Source organism: Ceratotherium simum, chromosome 33, assembly GCF_057802395.1.
Source record: "Ceratotherium simum simum isolate JZ-2026a chromosome 33, ASM5780239v1, whole genome shotgun sequence".
In the NCBI taxonomy this organism is placed as follows: Eukaryota; Metazoa; Chordata; class Mammalia; order Perissodactyla; family Rhinocerotidae; genus Ceratotherium; species Ceratotherium simum.
The window spans coordinates 2,571,932-2,593,278 of NC_141932.1; the positions used below are offsets into that span (position 1 = coordinate 2,571,932).

At 37.6% G+C, this 21,347-nt stretch overlaps 1 long non-coding RNA gene and 1 pseudogene across 1 annotated transcript in view; both read right to left on the bottom strand.

The window, feature by feature from the left end:
* Window positions 1-21,347, bottom strand: part of LOC147912694 (uncharacterized) — a 58,775-nt gene that overhangs the window by 20,153 nt on the left and 17,275 nt on the right. The gene's annotated exons all lie outside the window — the stretch shown is intronic.
* On the bottom strand, window positions 9,732-10,807 carry LOC101405802 (vomeronasal type-1 receptor 1-like; annotated as a pseudogene).

Sequence of the window (21,347 nt, forward strand, 5' to 3'; positions counted from 1 at the left end):
TTGTTGTGACTCATCACCAAAGTGTTGAGAAACATATTATTTCAGACTCTATGATGCTCAGCTTGCTTCCAGAGGATAAAAATACTATTTCAGATGCTCCCAAACATTACAGATCCGCATGGACGTATCATTCGATAGAGTCACTCAGCACAAAATGCGTCCAGTCTATAGCTGGAAGCTGATAGACATTATATTATTGTTTTTCAAATGCATGTACCCTGACGTGATAGAGTCAGTTTTGTTCGTTTCAGAATTTTAGGTCCCAAAGAAAAGTCTCCAGATAGGGTCATGGCCATGAAGATAGAGGAGGAATGGATTTTGGCCACTATGACACAGGTGGACCAGCGTGAGACACTATCTCTGGTTCCCTTAGAAAATGTCTTTCCTGCAAAGTCATCAGTGATTGTGTTCAACCCAGGGAGCAACACTGTTTTATCCATATAATATTTCTTACTCCGTATCCTGAGATATATTAAATTCCTTTTATGAATCTGACAACTGTCTGAAAAGAACTACTTACCAAATGCCACTTTGGGACAGGACAGTGTCTTAAATGTTCACAGTTGGAGCAAGTGTACAAAGAGGACATCTGAACTCCAAGATAAAGGTTTGGGACACCAAGATATCTCTTTGATGGGAAGTGATCATCATTCCTACTGTTATTGCAGTGACAGTGTCTGCATGGGAAGTTGAGATTAACTCAGAAAATCAGTTGTGAAATGAAAATTACTGAATGTTATTAATAAAGAGTAAGTAAGTATTCAAAGATAGTGGCAGGAATATCTCTGGGAAAACTTCAGTGAAGGGTTAACAAAGTTACAATCTCGGAAAGGTTTGGGCATGAGATACTGAAGTGTGAGAAGGATTAAGCTGAGCACAGTGATGATATTGAAACTCTGGCTACTCTGAGGGTTTCATCTTCAAATTGAATTCTTTCTTCATGAATATATTCAGCAATGTCAGCTTGCAGGGAGAAGTAAAAAGGATATTTAGAGAAACCAGAAGAATACAACAGGGTCAGGGAATCAATGATGTCATGTTTATTCAATGTTCTAACAAATGTTCTGTGAGCTCCTCCCAGGTTTCAGCCACTACTGTAGATAATTGGGACAATTCAGGAAATGAGAGAGATAAAGACTCCTGTCCTCATTGGGCTTAAACTCTGTTCAAGGAAAACAGACAGGAAAAATGAAAGAACAAATACTAAATTATATAGTGTGTTAAAATGCCCAGGAATCAAGGGGTGGAAGACTCATCTCTGTTGAAATGGTAGTGGCACAACTCACTCCTATGCCCAGTGACTTACTAACACCAGTTATGCTTCCTGTTCTCCTGTTGCTCTAATTGTATCAGTAAAACTAATGAGGGAGAGGAGGGGGAGGATTAGAAGGGAATGGAAGTTGAATTGAGGAAGGAGCTGGGTAAATGTTTAAACTGAAAGAAGAGGGGAAAGTGCACCTTTCAACATTCTGGGTATGAACAGTTACTCTGTGAAGGTCATAACTGAGTTGAGACAGGAAAAATGAGGATGAATCACTCATGTGGAGAGCTGGGTTAAAATAATCTAACCAGAAGGTAGAGAAAGTCCAGAAAAGATGAGCTGAGGAAAAAGCTTGGTGAGGTGGAAGAACAGGAAGGAGGCCAAGTAGCCAGAACAGGGCATGGGGGGTGGGAGAGGAGGAATATGAGGAGCACATTCGTGAGCCCCAGATCAGATCTCTGATCTCACCTCTTTTCCATCTATACTCACTACCTGGGGAACCTCAACCAGTCTCATGTCTGATTATGTTCTTTCTGTCTTTGTGACTCCAAGGTTTACATCTACAGAGCACACTTCCTTCAGGAAGTGACCCATATACCTATTCACCTACTCAGCATGTCCAGCTGGACTGGATCTACTGTCCCCAGTAGCCACTGTCTTGGTTTGTGGCAGCTCCATCATTCTAGTCCCTCAGAACACCAAGCTGGAGGTCAGCCTTGACCACTTTCTCTCTTGTCCCCCACAGCATTCATGATCAAAGTGTCTGCTCCTTTGAAAGGACAAAAAAATCTGTATCTCCCAACTGAATATGCTAATAACATAGATCCAGCTGCCATCCCTTCACGCTTGAGTTCTTGTAATTGTCTCTAAATGATCTCCTTACTTCTTTCCTTGTTGACATGTGGTCTGCTCTTTCAACAGCAGCCAGAATGACTCTAATCTTCCCCAAGTAAAATCATGTCACCTTCCTTTCCAAATCTTTTAATGCATTCTTTACAAAGGAAAACCTCAGTTCTTACAATAGGTTTAAAATACAAACATGATGATGTCTTAGCCCAAGCCTATGAGCTTTTCTCCTATAGGATATGCTTGCTGCCTATTTGTCCAAATCACTGGCAAAATGTCATTACCAGAATGTTCTTTTATAGCCCCTTTGTTTAAAGTACTGATAGCCATTTATTTGACTTTTTTCATTTTTGTTATAATTTTCATGCTGTAAAGTATACCCCTTTTGTGTATTTTTCTTGGGTTTTGACAACATATACAGTTATGTAATTACTAACAAAATCAATATATTGAATAGCCTGATCATACCAAAAACTTCTCCTGGGATCCTATGTACCACTTCCTATCGATGGACTCTGGAAATGGTATGTGATCTCTGTGTTTAACATTCACCTTGGTATTCAACTTGGTATGGTCAGTCTTTTTTATTTTAGTTATTCAAATAAGTAGGTAGTGGTATATCATTGTGGTTTTATTTTGCATTTTCCTCAGGACTAATGATGTTGAGCAACTTTATATGTGCATAATTGTCATCGGTCTGTATTATTTGTAGAGATGTCTGATGAAATCTTTTACCCATATTTCTTAATTGAATTATTTTCCTAATATTTAAGTTTTGTTTCCTAGTAACACTTTTTACATATTATGGATACAAGTCTCTTACCACCTGTGTGACCTGCAGATGTTTACTCCCACTCTGTGGCTCCTCTTTTCATTGTCCTTACAGAGCCTTTTGAAGGGCATTAGATCTTAATAGTGAGAAAATGTAATTTCTCATTATTTTCTGTTACATCTCATTTTTGTTGTTTTATCTAAGAAGTATTTGCTTAACCATGGTAACAAAGATTTTGTTTCATGTCATCTTCTAGAATTTCGATACTTTTAGATTTTATGTTTAGGTCTATCAGGCATTTGGAATAAATTTTTAGAACAAGACTTGGTGAAACAGGTTAAATGATCATGAAAAGGGATGAATCAAGGATAGAAAATTGTGACATTTTTGGCAAAAATCAACTGGTAAGGGGGTGACGTCAGTGTCATGGCGGAGTGAGCTTTCCCGTGAACTCTTCCCCTGATAAGATACAACAAAAGGAACAGTCACAGACCAGCAATGGAATCCCAGACAGTGAAAAGCAAGATCTGAAAGATCCACACTGCTGCACATCTGAGAGTGGAACATGCTGGGCCCAGGGAGGAAGTGAGGAGAGGTAAGGAGAACTCCTCTCCCTCCCCATCAGATCAGCGATCCGCGCAGCTCCCAGAGAGGGGGGAGGGGTGGCCCTCTGCAGGGGAAACCATAGCTCTTCAGGCTCTCTCAGCCAGTGGGAAACTCCCACACAGAGGACTCAGAACTGCTATGGGTACCATCAACATCTGAGCACCCCAGAGAGCAGATAATGAGGGGCGGGGCGAACGAGAAGCCCCCCATGCCAGGGACCCAGAGGGCAAAAGAGAGAGCGCCCCCCCAAAACCGGACCTTGCAGCTCAGCTGACCAGACCAGACCAATCAATCAACGTGATACATCACATCAACAAAATGAAGAATAAAAACCACATGGTCATCTCAATAGACGCAGAGAAGGCATTTGACAAGATACAACATCCATTTATGACAAAAACTCTCAACAAAATGGGAATAGAAGGAAAGTACCTCAACATAATAAAGGCTATTTATGAAAACCCACAGCCAACATCATACTCAATGGGGAAAGACTGAAAGCCATTCCTCTGAGAACAGGAACAAGGCAGGGCTGCCCACTCTCACCACTCCTGTTCAACATAGTACTGGAGGTTTTGGCCAGAGCAATTAGGCAAGAAAAAGGAATAAAAGGAATCCAAATAGGTAACGAAGAAGTGAAACTCTCACTATTTGCAGATGACATGATTTTATATATAGAAAACCCTAAAGAATCCATTGGAAAACTATTAGAAATAATCAACAACTACAGCAAAGTTGCATGGTACAAAATCAATCTACAAAAATCAGTTGCATTTCTGTATGCTAATAATGAACTAACAGAAAGAGAGCTCAAAAAGATTATACCATTTACAACTGCATCAAAAAGAATAAAATACCTAGGAATAAATCTTACCAAGGAAGTGAATGACCTATACAATGAGAACTACAAGACATTATTGAAAGAAATCAATGATGACATAAAGAAATGGAAAGATATCCCATGCACGTGGATTGGAAGAATAAACATAGTTAAAATGTCTATATTACCTAAAGCAATCTACAGATTCAATGCAATCCCAATCAGAATCCCAATGACATTCTTCACGGAAATAGAAAAAAGAATACTAAAATTTATATGGGGCAACAAAAGACCCGAATAGCTAAAGCAATCCTAAGAAAAAAGAACAAAGCAGGAGGCATCACAATCCCTGACTTCAACACATACTACAAAGCAATAGTAATCAAAACAGCCTGGTATTGGTACAAAAACAGACACACAGATCAATGGAACAGAATTGAAAGCCCAGAAATAAAACCACACATATATGGACAGCTAATTTTCGACAAAGGAGCTAAGAACATGCAATGGAGAAAGGAAAGTCTCTTCAATAAATGGTGTTGGGAAAACTGGACAGCCACATGCAAAAGAATGAAAGTGGACCATCTGCTATCACCATTCACAAAAATTAACTCAAAATGGATCAAAGACCTGAAGGTGAGAGCTGAAACTATAAAACTCATAGAAGAAAATATAGGCAACACACTATTTGACATTGGTCATAAAGGAATCTTTTTGGTTGACATGCCTACCCAGACTAGGTAAACTAAAGAAAAAATAAACAAGTGAGACTTTATCAGATTAAAGAGCTTCTATAAGACAAACGAAACCAGAATCAAGACGAACAGACAACCCACCAGCTGGGAGAGAATATTTGCAAAACATACATCTGACAAGGGGTTGATCTCCATAATATATAAAGAACTCACACAACTGAACAAAAAAAGAACAAACAACCCAATCAAAAAATGGGCAGAGGAAATGAACAGACACTTCTCCAAAGAACATATACAGATGGTCAATAGGCACAGGAAAAGATGTTCAACATCACTAATTATCAGGGAAATGCAAATCAAAACAATAATAAGATATCACCTCACGCCCAGTAGAATGGCTATAATCACCAAGACAAAAAACAACAAATGTTGGAGAGGATGAGGAGAAACAGGAACCCTCATACACAGCTGGTGGGAATGCAAACTGGTGCAGCCTCTATGGAAAACGGTATGGAGATTCCTCAAAGAATTAAAAATAGAGATGCTCTATGATCCAGCCATCCCACTACTGGGAATCTATCCAACGAACCTGAAATCAACAATCCAAAGAGGCTTAGGCACCCCTATGTTCATTGTAGCATTATTTACCATAGCCAAGAAGTGGAAGCAACCTAAGTGTCCCTCGACTGACTATTGGATCAAGAAAATGTGGTATATGTATACAATGGAATACTACTCAGCCATAAAAAAAGACAAAATCGTCCCATTTGCAACAACATGGATGGGCCTGGAGGGTATTATGTTAAGTGAAGTAAGCCAGAAGGAGAAAGACAAACACTGTATGATCTCACTCATATGTGGAATATAAACCAACACATGGACAGAGAAAACTGTATTGTGGTTACCAGGGGCAATGGGGGTGGGGGATGGGCACAGGGGTGAAGGCAGTCATATATATGGTGATGGACAAACAAAAATGTACAACCCAAAATTTCACAATGTTAAAAACTATTAAAACATCAATTTAAAAAAATCAACTGGTAAGTTGATAATGTTGTTCATAGAGATAGAAATGACAGAGAGGGTTAGGTTTGTGATAAAGACTGCTCAGCCTGGAATACATTAAAATATCTATCTGAGAGGCAATACCTATCTGAGAAGGTCAGGTAAGGGGCCGGCCCCGTGGGTTAGCGGTTAAGTGCGCGCGCTCCCCTACTGGCTGCCTGGGGTTCGGATCCCGGGCGCGCACCAACGCACAGCTTCTCCAGCCATGCTGAGGCAGCATCGCACGTACAGCAACTAGAAAGATGTGCAACTATGACATGCAACTATCTACTGGCACTTTGGGGGAAAAAGGGAGGAGGATTGGCAATAGATGTTAGCTCAGAGCCGGTCTTCCTCAGCAAAAAAAAAAAAAACAAAAAAAAATAGAAGTCAGGTAAAAAGTTGGAAAAATGAGTCTGCAGTTTAGGGAAGGTTTGGAGTGGGAAATGCTGACCACTTTTGCTGAAAACTGAAAATTAGTTGACCTGAGGATGCAGAAGTAACCACTAGACTAAAATGGAGTCCATGGTGACGTTGACAGGAGTAGTCTCTGTGGACCTATACAGACCTGCCCGGGATGAACAGTGAGAGGGGAAGAGGAGCCAGGGAGAGTCAGGAAATGGAATGGAGTTAAAGGAAGTGGTGGAGGCAAGAGTGTTTTCCTTTCAAAAGAGTTGATGTGAGGCCATACTTGTATGCTGATGGGAGTAACCCAGGAGAGATGACGGAGGAGAGAGAAAGTGGAAACAGCAGGGCTAAACCCTTCAGATGTCAAGAGAAGGTAGGATCCAGAGCCCATGTCGGGAGCTAGCCCTTCAGGACAGAGGAAGCCCATCTTATATGATGAGAGAAGAGAGAGAATGGGAGTCCTCCTGCAGCAACACATTTCAACTAGGGGATGGGTGTATAGTGAGAAAGTGCTCCTTACTCCACTTTCTGAAGGAAGAAGGACATGAGGCCATCAGCTAAACATGAGGGAGCCATGGAGCATGAAGCAGGTTTAGAGAGAAAGGAGAATCTGTGAATGAAAGTGGAGGGTCACCTTCCATTTGATGGAGGGTCAAAGTGGCAGACTGGCATGACACACATGGTGATCTGCAAAATGAGCACATCAGAGTTGTACAGCTCAGTGGATGTTCCCAGGGGCGACACATCTCTTACACCAGCACCTCAATCAATAAAAGGACAGCATCAGAATCCCAGCATTTTTGTGAACATCACTGTCATTCCACCAAAGCTGTGTAACATGTAGTATTTCCAACCTCTAGCATTCTAACTTCTAACACAGTTTTGCCTTTTTTGAACTTTGAACTTTGTACTCATTTGAATCTGGTAGGTTTTTTTCCTCCTTTACCCTCAACCTCCTTCTCCTCTTCCACTTCTTTCTCCTTCCTCTTAATCCTCTTCTTCTTCAGAAACTCCTCAGGCTGACAGATACTGCAGTATATACTGTGTGTCCCATATGTGGCCTGTGGTATAGGCCTAGTAAACTGCGACTCCTAACGATATGGATAGACAACGCAATTCATGCCTTTAAAAAATGTCTTGTGCCTGAAGTAGACTTCAGTGACCATTAGGGCTCCACACTGAACTCCTGCTCATTTGAGTCTCTCCAAGTTGCCTACCTTCTTGGGGATGTGACAACACAGATATTACAGTTTCACGGTACAGAATGATGAAATAATTGACTTAACATGGAAAAGGAGTCATATGAAATTTTCATTTGGGAATTCGTAAGTGTTTACCTTGCATCTTGGAGGAAATAGTCACCCTTCATGGCCCAAGACTTCACCTTCACGTGAGGGGCACATGGCTACGCCCTGTGTGCTAGGCAGTGGGCTCCTACCTTCAATGAGCCATCATGGTCTGTGGAGAACAGCCCCCAAAGTAGAACAGAATTTTGGAACTCCTGTGTAACTACTCTCCCAGCCTTGGCAGGAAATGATTTTACTTTATGCTGTACAGGGAAGAGGAGGTGCAGGGCAGAGAATGGGCCGACTGAAGGGCATTGCCTGATTCCTCTGCTGAGGAAGGAATCCCAGGAGCTGGATAGCAGCTGTGAGTCTGGCAGCCAAGATAGCACAGAAATTCTTGTTGTGGCCTCATGCACCACAATATGGGGATACCTGAGGGTAGTTCACTTCAGGGTCTGAAGTGAGATATTTATAGTCGGGACAGAATTTGCCCATAAAATGATACAGGGATGGCAAAGAACAACTAAACAGAAATGATGGGTACTATTTAAATGATTACAGAGTCCAGTGTTAGTAATTACACATGTCAAAGATAGAATGAATTCCTCAAACATTCTGGTTACTACATAAATGCAAAGGAGGATATGACATTGGAGGTGTTACAGGATACTTGATGAAGCTTTTTAAATATTCAAAAGAAAATACTGCAGTAATCCAAGTGACCAAGACAGGTGGAATCCCTTCTGGAGTATCAACCCAGGCTTCAAGAAAGTTGGATTAAAAATGAAAGAAAGGTCATGAAAAAATAAGTCAATATCAATATCCCACCAGAATAATATTTAAAGCAGATATTTATATATACTTTTAAAAAGTAATATGTGAAGTACCCAACTGCTTTTTTATTTTACTGCTGGGGAAAAGTAAAGTTTTCTCATGAAGGAAATGCTGCGTTACAGACTGTTCTTTAAAAACTGAAATCAAGAAATATTTAGAGTATATGAATTTTTTAAGAAGGTAAAATATAGGAATAAAAATAAATGTGACAAAGTTGGAAATAAGCAAGATTTAAAGACTCACAATTTTGCATATAAATAAAACTATTGGCATTTCAAGATAAAATATAATTACAGAGGTTATGTAGATAAATAAAAAGAACTTGCCCAAAAATGCTAGGAACTTTCAGATAATAAAAGATTAAAGAAAAATCCAAAAGTAAACAAGAGTATGATCAGTTTACCAGAAGAGTTAAATCTTATAAAACTCAGCTGTTCTGTTTCAGAAATTGTCATTTACATGAAAATGGCTAAGAAAATCTTACCTAAATATAAGAAACTAAATGCTGGCCTTTAGAAATTGATAATGCATTTTCTTTGAGGACTAATTAATATTCAATCTATAACATTTAAATCATAATAATAGTTAACTATTAAACAAGTAAATTTTGAATTAAATACTTTATAAATAATTTAATTTAAATAAGGATCACTGACATTTTCACCCACAGTTTGAACCCCTTCACTGTCTTGTCATTTTTTAAAACAAATGTTCAGATTTCTGGGCCTGTCAGAAGCACTCAACCAGAACCCTCCATCACCTTTCTTTCTAGCTTCATAGTCTGTTGCTCCCCTCATCTCTCAACACCCCCAACACACAGGATTTTTCCCAATCCCTTGAGGCTGCATAGGATCTTTCCAGGTGATTTTCCTTCTGTCAGAAGGAACTGGACCCAATTATGTTTCAAAAATATATTTTTAAAAAAACCTTCCATGTATCTTCAAAAACTCAAAGTGACAGATGTCTCCTAATTCCCTAAACTTAGAAATTTTGTACTATTACAGTATTTTAAAGTCCCCTGAACATCTTCACTGAACAGCCTAACACAGATTGAAGAATCTGTGTATAATCAAGAACATTGCATTCATTTTTAGCTCTACTATAAGATGCATGTGATCAGGAACATTACCGGCCTTATTTGCCATGGCATCACAAATTCCTAGCATATAATATTAACAAATATTGAAATGAATGACTCCCTGCCAGGAAAAGCACAAACCCGTAGCAGTGTAACTACATTAGGAAAACAGTTTCTCCGTGTCCTGCAGGCAAAGCAGAACTGAGGGAGCCGAGTGTCACTGACGATGAGCACGAAGGGGCTGAACACTGGAAACATGAGGCCATGGGTGCGGAGCTGTGCACCATCCACCAGCCTGGATTAGCACCCAGTGTCATCCAAACTGTCAAGAGGGTATAGACTGAATAAAAGGTAACAAAGGAGCTCACGGGGATTAGGATAGTATGTGAGGCTCTGGCCCATGGGAAGGTTTGAGGGAGAGGCTGTTGTTGTGAAGGTGTTGGACTCGCTCCTTGTGTCCGTGTAGGACAAAGATCATGGAGCTACTGGCCCAAACCATGAAGATCAAACTAATAAAGTCAGGAGAAATATACATGACTGCATATAATATGTTAAATCTCCCTACCACGTTCTAGGAACAGTATCCATAATGTTTTTCACACTAAGGTTTTTGCAATTTAATGGACCATTCACCATTATAGGAATACATGAATTTATGAAGAGACATAGGATCCAGCAGAGGAAACAGCAGAAGCCAGTGAGCTTTGGGGATCTAATCTTGAACTCCATCCACCTACAAATATCAGGGTTGAGCTTGATGGCCTAGACACCAATGAGGAGACAGATAGTGCTAAAGGAAACCTCTGCGCTCACTCTGTAACAATAAAAGACAGGTTTACATGCGGCATCATCCAGGAAATATTTCCATCCAAAAGCCACCGTTGTTTGAGGTATCCCTTTGGAGAAAAGGACCAAGGAATTGGCTAAGACCAGTTGGTTGAGAATCAGGTCTGTGGGTCTCACCTTGTGTCCAGTGAGCAAAGAGAAGTTATAAAGACCAAAGAGGGATGAATTTGCAAGGATCCCAACTGCACTCTGAGTGAGGAAGATAATCCCCAATTCCAATTTGCCAGAACCCATGGCATCAGTATCTAAGCGGTGCTGATTTTTTTTTGAAGTTAGTGGAATTAGTAGGAGAAAAAGCAGAAATAAATATCTGTCACTATAAAGTACTTTTCTGTGCTTCTCCTAACTCATAGTTTCTCACTGTAAGAGGGCCTTAACACTATGTGCATATTTGTGCATAGGCAATTCACTGAAGAACTGCATGAGAAATAGCCTCATTGGCCATCTCTAAGGACCTAGGTGAATGAGTGAGGGCACAGTTGCACAACAGAGCTCTCCAGCTGTGGAGATGAGGAAAGGAGATCTCCGTACACAGATCCAGTCAGTGTTGTTCCAGAATGTTTTCCAACACAATTGAAAAATTAGGACACACTTTGAGAATAAAACTAATTTTATGTTTGGTTATGTGTGTTTCTTCTGCGAGAAAGACTGGAATGCAGAAAACTGCACCCAGCTGAAACAACTCACGTAGGAAGAGAAAAACACAGCACACAACTCAAACAACTACCCGCTATCCCAGTTCACCATGTGTTATGAGCCAAACCCATTCACTTCTGGTGGGTGAGTTTTAGGCAACAGTCTGATTTTAGGCAACCCTCCTCCCACCACTTCACAATAACTCACAAGCTGCAACCCTGCAGCCACCCACTTCCACAAACTAATTTCAGGCTTTTTAAGATCAAGTGCCATATTTATTATAGATTTACGTGTTTCTCAAACTCTGAACATGTGTAGAACTGTGCTACTGTATTTATTAGGCTTCCTTCTTCCGTTTTATGTTTTACTGATGAAATTTTGAGGGTCTCAACAAGACTTGTGATTTATATTTTCCATTTTGCATAGCTTACTGCTTTTCAGGAACATATACATTGCATGACAGCAGAAGTAATTCTGTGGACTTTTCTCCAGGATATATTCTCCAGGAAAAACTATGGTCCAGAAAAGTGTACAAAATATGCTATTTTCTGAGTCAAGTAGAAGAGTATAAATATAGGGACAGAGAATTAACTGACTGGAGGGACAGGAATGAAAGTTTGTGGAATTTTCTTGTTATAGTTTTGAGTCTGTACAAATTTAAGTGTTTTCCATAATGTGTAAACAATGTTAAATCCAAATGGAATTTAAAAATCCATAAAAGTAAAATGAGAGAAAAAGTGAGAACAATTGCGTGTTGGCCTTATGGCCTATCCAGACAAAGAAGTTGGCTTTAAAACCCAGAGGGATACACACACACACACACACACACACACACACAGACGCACACTGAGTACAAGCGTAACTAGGAGCGTCTGAATAAGACCACAGGATCAATGCCAATGTCATTGTTGTGATATTACAATATTGTCTTGGAAAATGTTACTATTAGGGAAACTGGGTAAAGTATACACAATGTCTGTCTGTATTAGTTCTTAAAACTGCTTGTGAATTGCTGTTTTTCACAATAAACATTTCAATTAAAATTCCAAGGGATATATACAATGCAAATAATCCTGCAAAGGTATCTTCAAGTCCTTTGCAAATCACGTTTTGGGAAAATTCATTGGTATGAACTCATTAAAAAAAAGAAACAAGCCTATTAATTCAACTTTGGCAAAAATAACACTAAAATTAGGTAATTTTAAGGAAAATAGAAGCAAAGTTTAAAAATCTATGAAAATATGGTGATCACAAATAAGTAATAGCAGAGACAAACTCTAGGCTGAGATGATATCTGTAAGTATAATTTTACAATATAAATATATGATTTAACATAATTCAAATATAAATATTTTGATCATATATATTTTTGGTAATATTTCTAACACTTTCCAAGTATTACAAAATATCAAAATTTTGAAAATAAATAAAAACTCAAGAGAAACGAAGACATTGGATAATAACTATTGCTTCATACTTAAAATGCAAAAAAATGAGAAAAGTCAATGGCACAGAACAAAAAGCATCTAAACAAATCACACACATTTGTAATTGGATATATTTTTCCTGATAAAAATAAATTATCAACTTCTTGAGAAATTCTTTATTTAATACATGGTATTTAAATATTTGTACCATTAGTTCAATAAAATAGAGTTAAGTTTTGACCTCATAATAAAAACTAAGTAACACACTGGGTCTGAAATTGTAAAGAATGATAAATCTCTAAGTAAAAATTTTGGAGTGTATTTTCATAACTTTGCATTGAGGAAACCATCGTTATACATTGTCCAAAGCAGAGGCCATTTTATTTCATCATAACAAAATTATATTAAAAACAAATTAAATGAATTTTTATGAATTCATTCATAAATGAATTAATTGTTCATTTATTTATGAATGAACACACTACTGTTCTCACTTTCTCTCATTTTACTTTTGATTTTATGGATTTTTAAATTCCATTTGGATTTAACATTGTTTACACTTATGGAAAACACTTAAATTTGTACAGACTCAAAACTATAACAAGAAAATTCATAAAAATTTCATTCATAATGAAATTATATTAAAAACAAATTAAAATTATATTCTAAAAAATTAGAACATAGAAGAGAAATCTATCAACAATAACCTCAGTATAACAAAAGTAATTCAATTGCTAACCTACCAAAAACAAAACAAATGAGGGCAATGTATATGAACAGATGGTACTTAACAGACACATTCACATGCTTATAAAATGTGTTTGTCTCAAAAATGATCATAAAGATGCCAATGAAATTGAAAATACTCCTCTATTGTTTTCAACCCTAATACATATTATTTGCCAGAATACTTTATGGGTCATAATTCTCTGATACCAAATTTATATTTTTCTTTCCTATCACAAACTATAATTAATCAAACACAATTATAACTTGGGGCTCATTAAGGTGGCCTTAAAAATAAAAGACATTTTGACCTTATTTGAGTACAGATTATGCATAGGCTTATATCATATGTTTCTTTAAGCTTTTCTAGTTTGAATCACCCCATTTACCACAATAGCATTCTTTTTCAGACTCTAAAAGTTGTCTTCTTTGTCAGAGTAGTTAATTTTGGATTAAGAGAATATCTACATTTTTTGCAATCTCATCTTAATTGTTCTCATCATGATAAATAGATTATGTAATTCAAGTCATTAAAGTCTTATGGAAGAAAACTGAATCTTGATAAACATATGCCAATATCTGGGGACATGAGTCCTGGCTGGTGGAAGCACTGATTCCACTGGTCATGATCACATGTGTTGTATGGACATAGATCAGGACTTGTGACAAGGGAATGCACAGAAGGAATTCACTGAGCGTGAGGTCAAGCAGAGGAGTGTTCTCAGAGGTGTTATTGATCATTCACAAATAAATGAATATCTGTCTGGAGAGACCCTCACCGACTGTGAACAGTGTTCCTTCCCTGGGTTGGGGACTTTGTGAGGGAAGAGGGGTGTAGTGTATCTGTGTCATCATTTGATTTAACTTTATACACACGTGGGTTCTTTCAAAATATTCACAGTAAACATAATTTCTAAAAAACTACCTAAGGTTGAAGTGAAAAAAAAAAAGAGAAATTGCTACTGTAATGAAAACAATTTACAGAACTAGAACAATGATGCAAAATAAGAGAAGAGATAAAGGAAAGAACCAGGAATCATCATCAAGAGGAATCACAAGGTGAAGTGAAATAACAGAAACACGTCAATAGAATTTATCATGGAAATGTGAAACTTTGCACAGACCCAGAGGCTGACAATCATGACATTGCTGAGGTTATGGACCACTCCAGCCCCTAAAGATCTCCAGTGCTTCACAGGTAATGACTCATAATTTCCTGTGATTGTAGAGGTTCTGTGGAGATGTAGGAAAGGTCTAAATTAAACACCTCATGTTGTCAGAGAGTGGAGGGTGAACCCATTCTTCTAACAGGGTGTCTGGTCCCAATTCCTATTTTACGTTTCAGAAAGAATTATCTTATAAATGGGACATATCATTGAGTTCAAACCACACTAAAGCAAAGAGATGATAGATACATAGATAATATATAGACAATGGACTCATTTTTATAGATACAGGAATGGAAGGAGAGGTCCTAGGCGGTAGAGACAGTGTCAATTAGTAGGAGAACGAGAACATCCAGGCATTTATTTTTTTTATTTTTATTTTTTTATTGGTGTCATAATAGTTTATAACATTGTGAAATTTTACTTGTACATTATTGTTTGTCAGTCAGCATATAAATGCATCCCTACACCACTTTTGCCCACCCCTCCCCAACCACCTTGGTAACCACCAAACTGTTCTCTCTGTCCATTGGTTAGTTTATCTTCCACATATGAGTGAAATCATGTGGTATTTGTCTTTCTCTGTCTGGCTTATTTCACTTAACATAATACCCTCCAGGTCCATCCATGTTGTTGCAAATGGGACGATTTTGTCTTTTTTTTTTATGGCTGAGTAGTATTCCATGGTATACATATAACACATCTTCTTTATCCAATTATTAGTCGAGGGATACTTGGGTTGCTTCCACTTCTTGGCTATAGTGAATAATGCTGCAATGAACATAGGGGTGCATAAGCCTCTTTGGATTGTTAATTTCAGGTTCTTTGGATGAATACCCAGTAGGGGGATAGCTGGATCATAGGTATATCTATTAATTTTTTTGATAGTTTGTATTGTTTTTGTTTGCTTGTTTTTGTTTTTTGTGAGGAAGATCAGCCCTGAGCTAACATCTGCCAATCCTCCTCTTTTTGCTGAGGAAGACTGGCCCTGGGCTAACATCCATGCCCATCTTCCTCCACTTTATATGGGACAGTGCCACAGCATGGCTTGACAAGCAGTGCATCGGTGCACGCCCAGGATCCAAACCAGCGAACCCCGGGCCGCCGCAGTGGAGCGGGCGCACTGGACCGCATGCACCACCGGGCCGGCCCCATCTATTTTTAATTTTTTGAGGAATCTCCATACTGTTTCCCACAAAGTCTTCACCAGTTTGCATTCCCACCAGCAATGAATGAGGGTTCTTGTGTCTCCACAACCTCTCCAACATTTGTTATTTTTTGTCTTGGTAATTATAGCCATTCTAACGGGTGTAAGGTGATATCTTAGAGTAGTTTTGATTTGCATTTCCCTGATGATTAGTAATGTTGAACATCTTTTCAAGTGCCTATTGGTCATCTGTATATCCTCTTTGGAAAAATGTCTGTTCATACCCTCTGCCCATTTTTTGATCAGGTTGTTTGTTTTTTTTTTGTTGTTCTGTTGTGTGAGTACTTTATATATCATGGAGATTAACCCCTTGTCAAATATATGATTTGAAAATATTTCCTCCCATCTGGTGGGTTGTCTTTTCATTTTGATCCTGGTTTCATTTGCCTTGCAGAAGCTCTTTAGTCTGATGAAGTCCCACTTGCTTATTTTTTCCTTTGTTTCCCTTGTGCAAGTATATGTGGAATTCAAAAAGATCCCTCTGTGACTGATGTCAAAGAGTGTACTGCCTATGTTTTGTTCCAGGAGTTTTATAGTTTCAGGGCTCACCTTCAGGTCTCTGATTCATTTTGAGATAATTTTTGTGCATGGCGAAAGAAGATGGTCTACTTTCATTCTTTTGCATGTGGTTCTCCAGTTTTCCCAGCACCATTTATTGAAGAGAGTTTCCTTTCTCCGTTGTATGTTCTTAGCTCTTTTGTCAAACATTAGCTGTCCACAGATGTGTGGTTTTATTTCTGGACTTTCAATCTGTTCCATTGATCTGTGTCTGTTTTTGTACCACTACCATGCTGTTTTAATTATTATAGCTTTCTAGTATCTTTTGAAGTCAGGGATTGTGATGCCTCCAAGTTCATTCTTTTTTCTCAGGATTGCTTTAGCTATTCAGGGTCTTTTGTTGGCCCATATGAATTTTAGTATTCTTTGTTCTATTTCCATGAAGAATGAAATTGGGATTCTGATTAAGACTGCACTGAATCTGTAATTGCTTTAGGTAGTACAGCCATTTTAACTATGTTTATTCTTCCAATCCAGCTCCATGGGATGTCTTTCCATTTCTTTATGTCATCATCAATTTCTTTCAGTAATGTCTTATAGTTGTCATTGTATAGGTGTTTCACCTCCTTCATTAAATTTATTCCTAGGTATTTTATTCTTTTTGTTGTGATTGTAAATGGGATTGTCTTCTTGAGTTCTCTTTCTGTTAGTTCATTATTAGAGTATAGAAACGCAACTGATTTTTGTAAGTTGATTTTGTACCCTGCAACTTTGCTGTAGTTGTTGATTATTTCTAATAGTTTTCCAATGGATTCTTTAGGGTTTTCTATATACAAAATCATGTCATCTGTAAACAGCTGGTGTCACTTCTTCATTGTCTATTTGAATTCCTTTTATTCCTTTTTCTTGCCTAATTGATCTGGCCAAAACCTCCAGTACTATCAGGAATAAGAGTGGGCACCCTTGTCTTGTTATGTTCTCAGAGGAATGGCTTTCAGTTTTTGCCCATTGAGTATGATGTTGGCTGTGGGCTTGTCATATATAACGTTTATCATGTTGAGGTACTTTCCTTCTATACCCACTTTGTTGAGAGTTTTTATCATAAATGGACGCTGTATCTAGTCAAATGCTTTCTCTGCATCTGTTGAGATGATCATGTGGTTTTTATTCCACATTCTGTTAATGTGGTGTATCACAATGATTGATTTGGGGATGTCGAACCATCCCTCTGTCCCTGGTATAAATCCCACTTGACCATGGTGTATGATCTTTTTAATGTATTGCTGTATTCATTTTGCCAATATTTTGTTCACGATTTTTGCATCTATGTTCATCAGTGATATTGGCCTGTAATTTTCCTTCTTTGTATTGTACCTGTCTGGCTTTGGTATCAGGGTGATGTTGGACTCGTAGAATGCGTTAGGGAGTGTTCCATCTTCCTCTATTTTTTGGGATAGTTTTAGAAGGATAGGTATTAAGTGTTCTTTGAATGTTTGGTAAAATTCTCCAGAAAAGCCATCTGGTCCTGGAATTTTATTTTTTGGGAGGTTTTGACTACTGTTTCCATCTCTTTACTTGCGATTTGTCTATTCAGATTCTCTATTTCTTCTTCATTCAGTTCTGGGAGGTGGTATGAGTCTAAGAATTTATCCATTTCTTGTAGATTGTCCAATTTGTTGGCATATAGTAGTATTCTCTTATACTCCTTTATATTTCTGTGGTATCCATTGTAATTTCTCCTCTTTCATTTCAAATTTTATTTATTTGACCTTTCTCTTTTTTCTTAGTGAGTCTGGCTAAGGGTTTGTCAATTTTGTTTATCCTCTCAAAGGACCAGCTGTTGTTTCACTGATCCTTTCTACTGTTTTTTTTGTTGTTGTTGTTTCAATTTCATTTATTTCTGCTCTAATTTTTATTATTTCCATCCTTCTGCTGACTTTGGGCTTTGTTCTTCTTTTTCTGATTCTGTTAGGTGTAGTTTAAGGTTGCTTATTTGGGATTTTTCTTGTTGGTTAACATGGGCCTGTATTGCTATGAGTTTCCCTCTCAGGACCACTTTTGCTGCATCCCATATGAGTTGGTATGGTATATTTTCATTTTCATTTGTCTCTAGATATTTTTTGACTTCTCTTTTAATTTCTTCAATGATTCATTGGTTGTTCAATAGCATGTTGTTTAGTATCCACATCTTTGTCACTTTCCCAGTTTTTTTCCTGTAGTTGATTCCTAGTTTCATAGCATTATGGTTGGAAAAGATGCTTGTTATGATTTCAATCTTAAGTTGATAGAGGCTTGCCTTGTTTCCCAACATATGGTCTATCCTTGAGAATGTTCTATGTGCACTTGAGTAGAATGTGTAATCTGCTGTGTTTGGATAGAGTGCTCTCTCTATATATAACTATTAAGTCTGTCTTGTTTAGTTTTTCATTTAAGTCCACTATTTCCTTATTGATTTCTGTCTGAGTGATCTATCCATTGATGTAAGTGGGGAGTTAAGATCCCCTACTATTATTATGTTGTTGTTAATATCTCCTTTTAGATTTGTTAATAGTTTCTTTATGTACTCTGATGCTCTTGTGTTAGGTACATATATATTTATAAGTTATATGTCTTCTTGGTGGAGTGTCACTTTTATCATTATTTATTGCCCCTCTTTGTCTCTCATTACCTGTTTTACCTTGAAGTCTACTTTGTCTGATATAAATATGGCAAGACTTGCTTTCTTTTGTTTGCCATTAGCTTGGAGTATTGTCTTCCATCCTTTCACTCTGAGCCTGTGTTTGTCTTTAGAGCTGACGTGTGTTTTCCAGCCACGCAATATTAAAATCAGCTTAAATGTGAGGGTAACATTTGTATTTTGAGATTTAAAGTCCTAATCATTCCATTTTTCATACTTCACAATCTTTTTGTCATGTTCATCTTTACATAAGATTTACATTTTATAAAAATGAGCCTTTCGATGGTCTAAATGAGAGATGGCTAACAGCCTTCCACCAATGATAGCAACTTAGAGCCACATTACTAGAGATTCCATTTAACACATGACTCTGCTCAAAACAACACACACACACACCAATATGCACATACACACACCACCCACAGATACATAGACATAGTGGGAGCTAACCTTCATTACCTTATTCCTCACAACCTGCCTGCATATACAATGGTGGTCCCACAAGATTAGTACCACATATCCTAGCAGCCTATACCCTATAGGTTTGTGTAAGTACACTCTATGATGTTCACATAACAACAAACTAGCCTAAAGACACATTTCTCAGAACATATCCCCATTGTTAACTGATGCTTGGCTGTGTTATAAAAAGAAATTATTCTATGGATAAAAGTATTGGCATAAATAAAATACATAAATGCAACAGAAGAGAAAGTCCAGAAAGAAACATATATATAAATGATTGACCTTCAATAAAAGTACAAAAGCAACTCAGAGAAGAAGGAATAATCTTTTAACTCAATATCACTGCAGCAATTGGGTATCCTTATTTAAAAAAAAAAACTAAGAATTGAATGAAAATAGATCATAAAAATGAAAAAAAAACTGTAAAAGTTACAGAAGGACACATAGGAAAAATTATGTGTTGAAATTTGGCAAACATTTCTTATATACAACAACAAAAGAATAATCAACAAAACAATAAACGAACAAATAAGACTTAATTAAAATTAAGAACTTTGATTGCAAAAGCAATTGAAAAGACATGATCAAGACAGAAAGAACATATTCATAAATATTTCCAATAGAGAATTTTTATCAAGAATCTATAAAGAAGTATCAAAACTCAGTAATTAAGATGACAAATCATAAGAAGACAAATTTTTTTAAACCACACCTTTAAAATTTAACACATGAAAACCACCTAACATCATGTCATTAAGGAAACACAAACTAAAATCACAAGACCCCACTATACACTTATTAGATCACTAAAATTACAAAGCTGGACCATACCAAGTGTTGGAAAGGATTTAAAAGAAAAAACTGGAGCTCTGGTTCTGGACCTTCTGCTGAAAATGTTAAAAAAACAAAAAAAAAACAATTTAGAAACGTTTGATTTTCTCTTAATAAGCTAAACAATCACATACACTATGACCCAGAAATTGTGCTGCTAGATATCAACTCAAGTGAGGGAAAGCATTTGTCTATCTAACAATATATATACTGATGTTAATTACAGCTTTATATTAATAGCTAAAAACTAGAAACAAACCAAATACCCATTAACAGATGAATGGATAAACATTATGCGGTATAGCCATACAATAATACAACTCAGCAAAGAGAGTAACTTATTCATATAGGCAACACAGATGAATCTCAAGTAATTTTGCTGTCTGTAAGAAACCACACAAAAAGAATAAATGCTTTGTCTCCACTTCCATAACATCCTAACAAAGACATAAAGTAAATCAGTGGTTTCATAGGGATCAGGGGTTGGGAGAGCAGGGCTAGAGGGATTATGGGAAGAAAGCAGGGAGCGTAATGGCTTTTTTTGTGTGTGTGTGAGGAAGATCGGCCCTGAGCTAACATCTGCCAATCCTCCTCTTTTCGCTGAGGAAGACTGGCCCTGGGCTAACATCAATGCCCATCTTCCTCCACTTTATATGGGACGCCGCCACAGCATGGCTTGACAAGCATTGCGCTGGTGCGCACCCGGGACCTGAACCGGCGAACCCCGGGCCACCGCAGCAGAGCGCGCACACTTAACCGCTTGCACCACCAGGTCGGCCCCAGGTAATGTAATGGATATGCCCATTATCATGATTGTGGCAATGGTTACAAGGGTATATACATATGTCAAAAATTTATCATCATACATTTAATAATTTGTAATTTTCCATAGAAAAATTATACACCAATCATGTTTTAAAATAAATGATTCCAGGAAAAAAAATCCATCAACCCCTTTTATCGGGGGAAACCAGAATTTTTGGCAAGACAATATTGATTTATAAGATGAGGACTTATTTCCCCATAAGTTAGGAAGGGAAGTCCTTCCAGTGGCACCAAATCTGCCAAGTCATGAAGATAATATCCATTTCAGTCAGCAGGAAATCTGGTGATTCACAAAATCATTTTTCTAGAACATAAGGTCTATCTTCTCTCAAACCCTGATTTCTTGTGTGTGCAGGCATCATCTGCAGGAGAACAGCCTAGAAAGACAAAGGG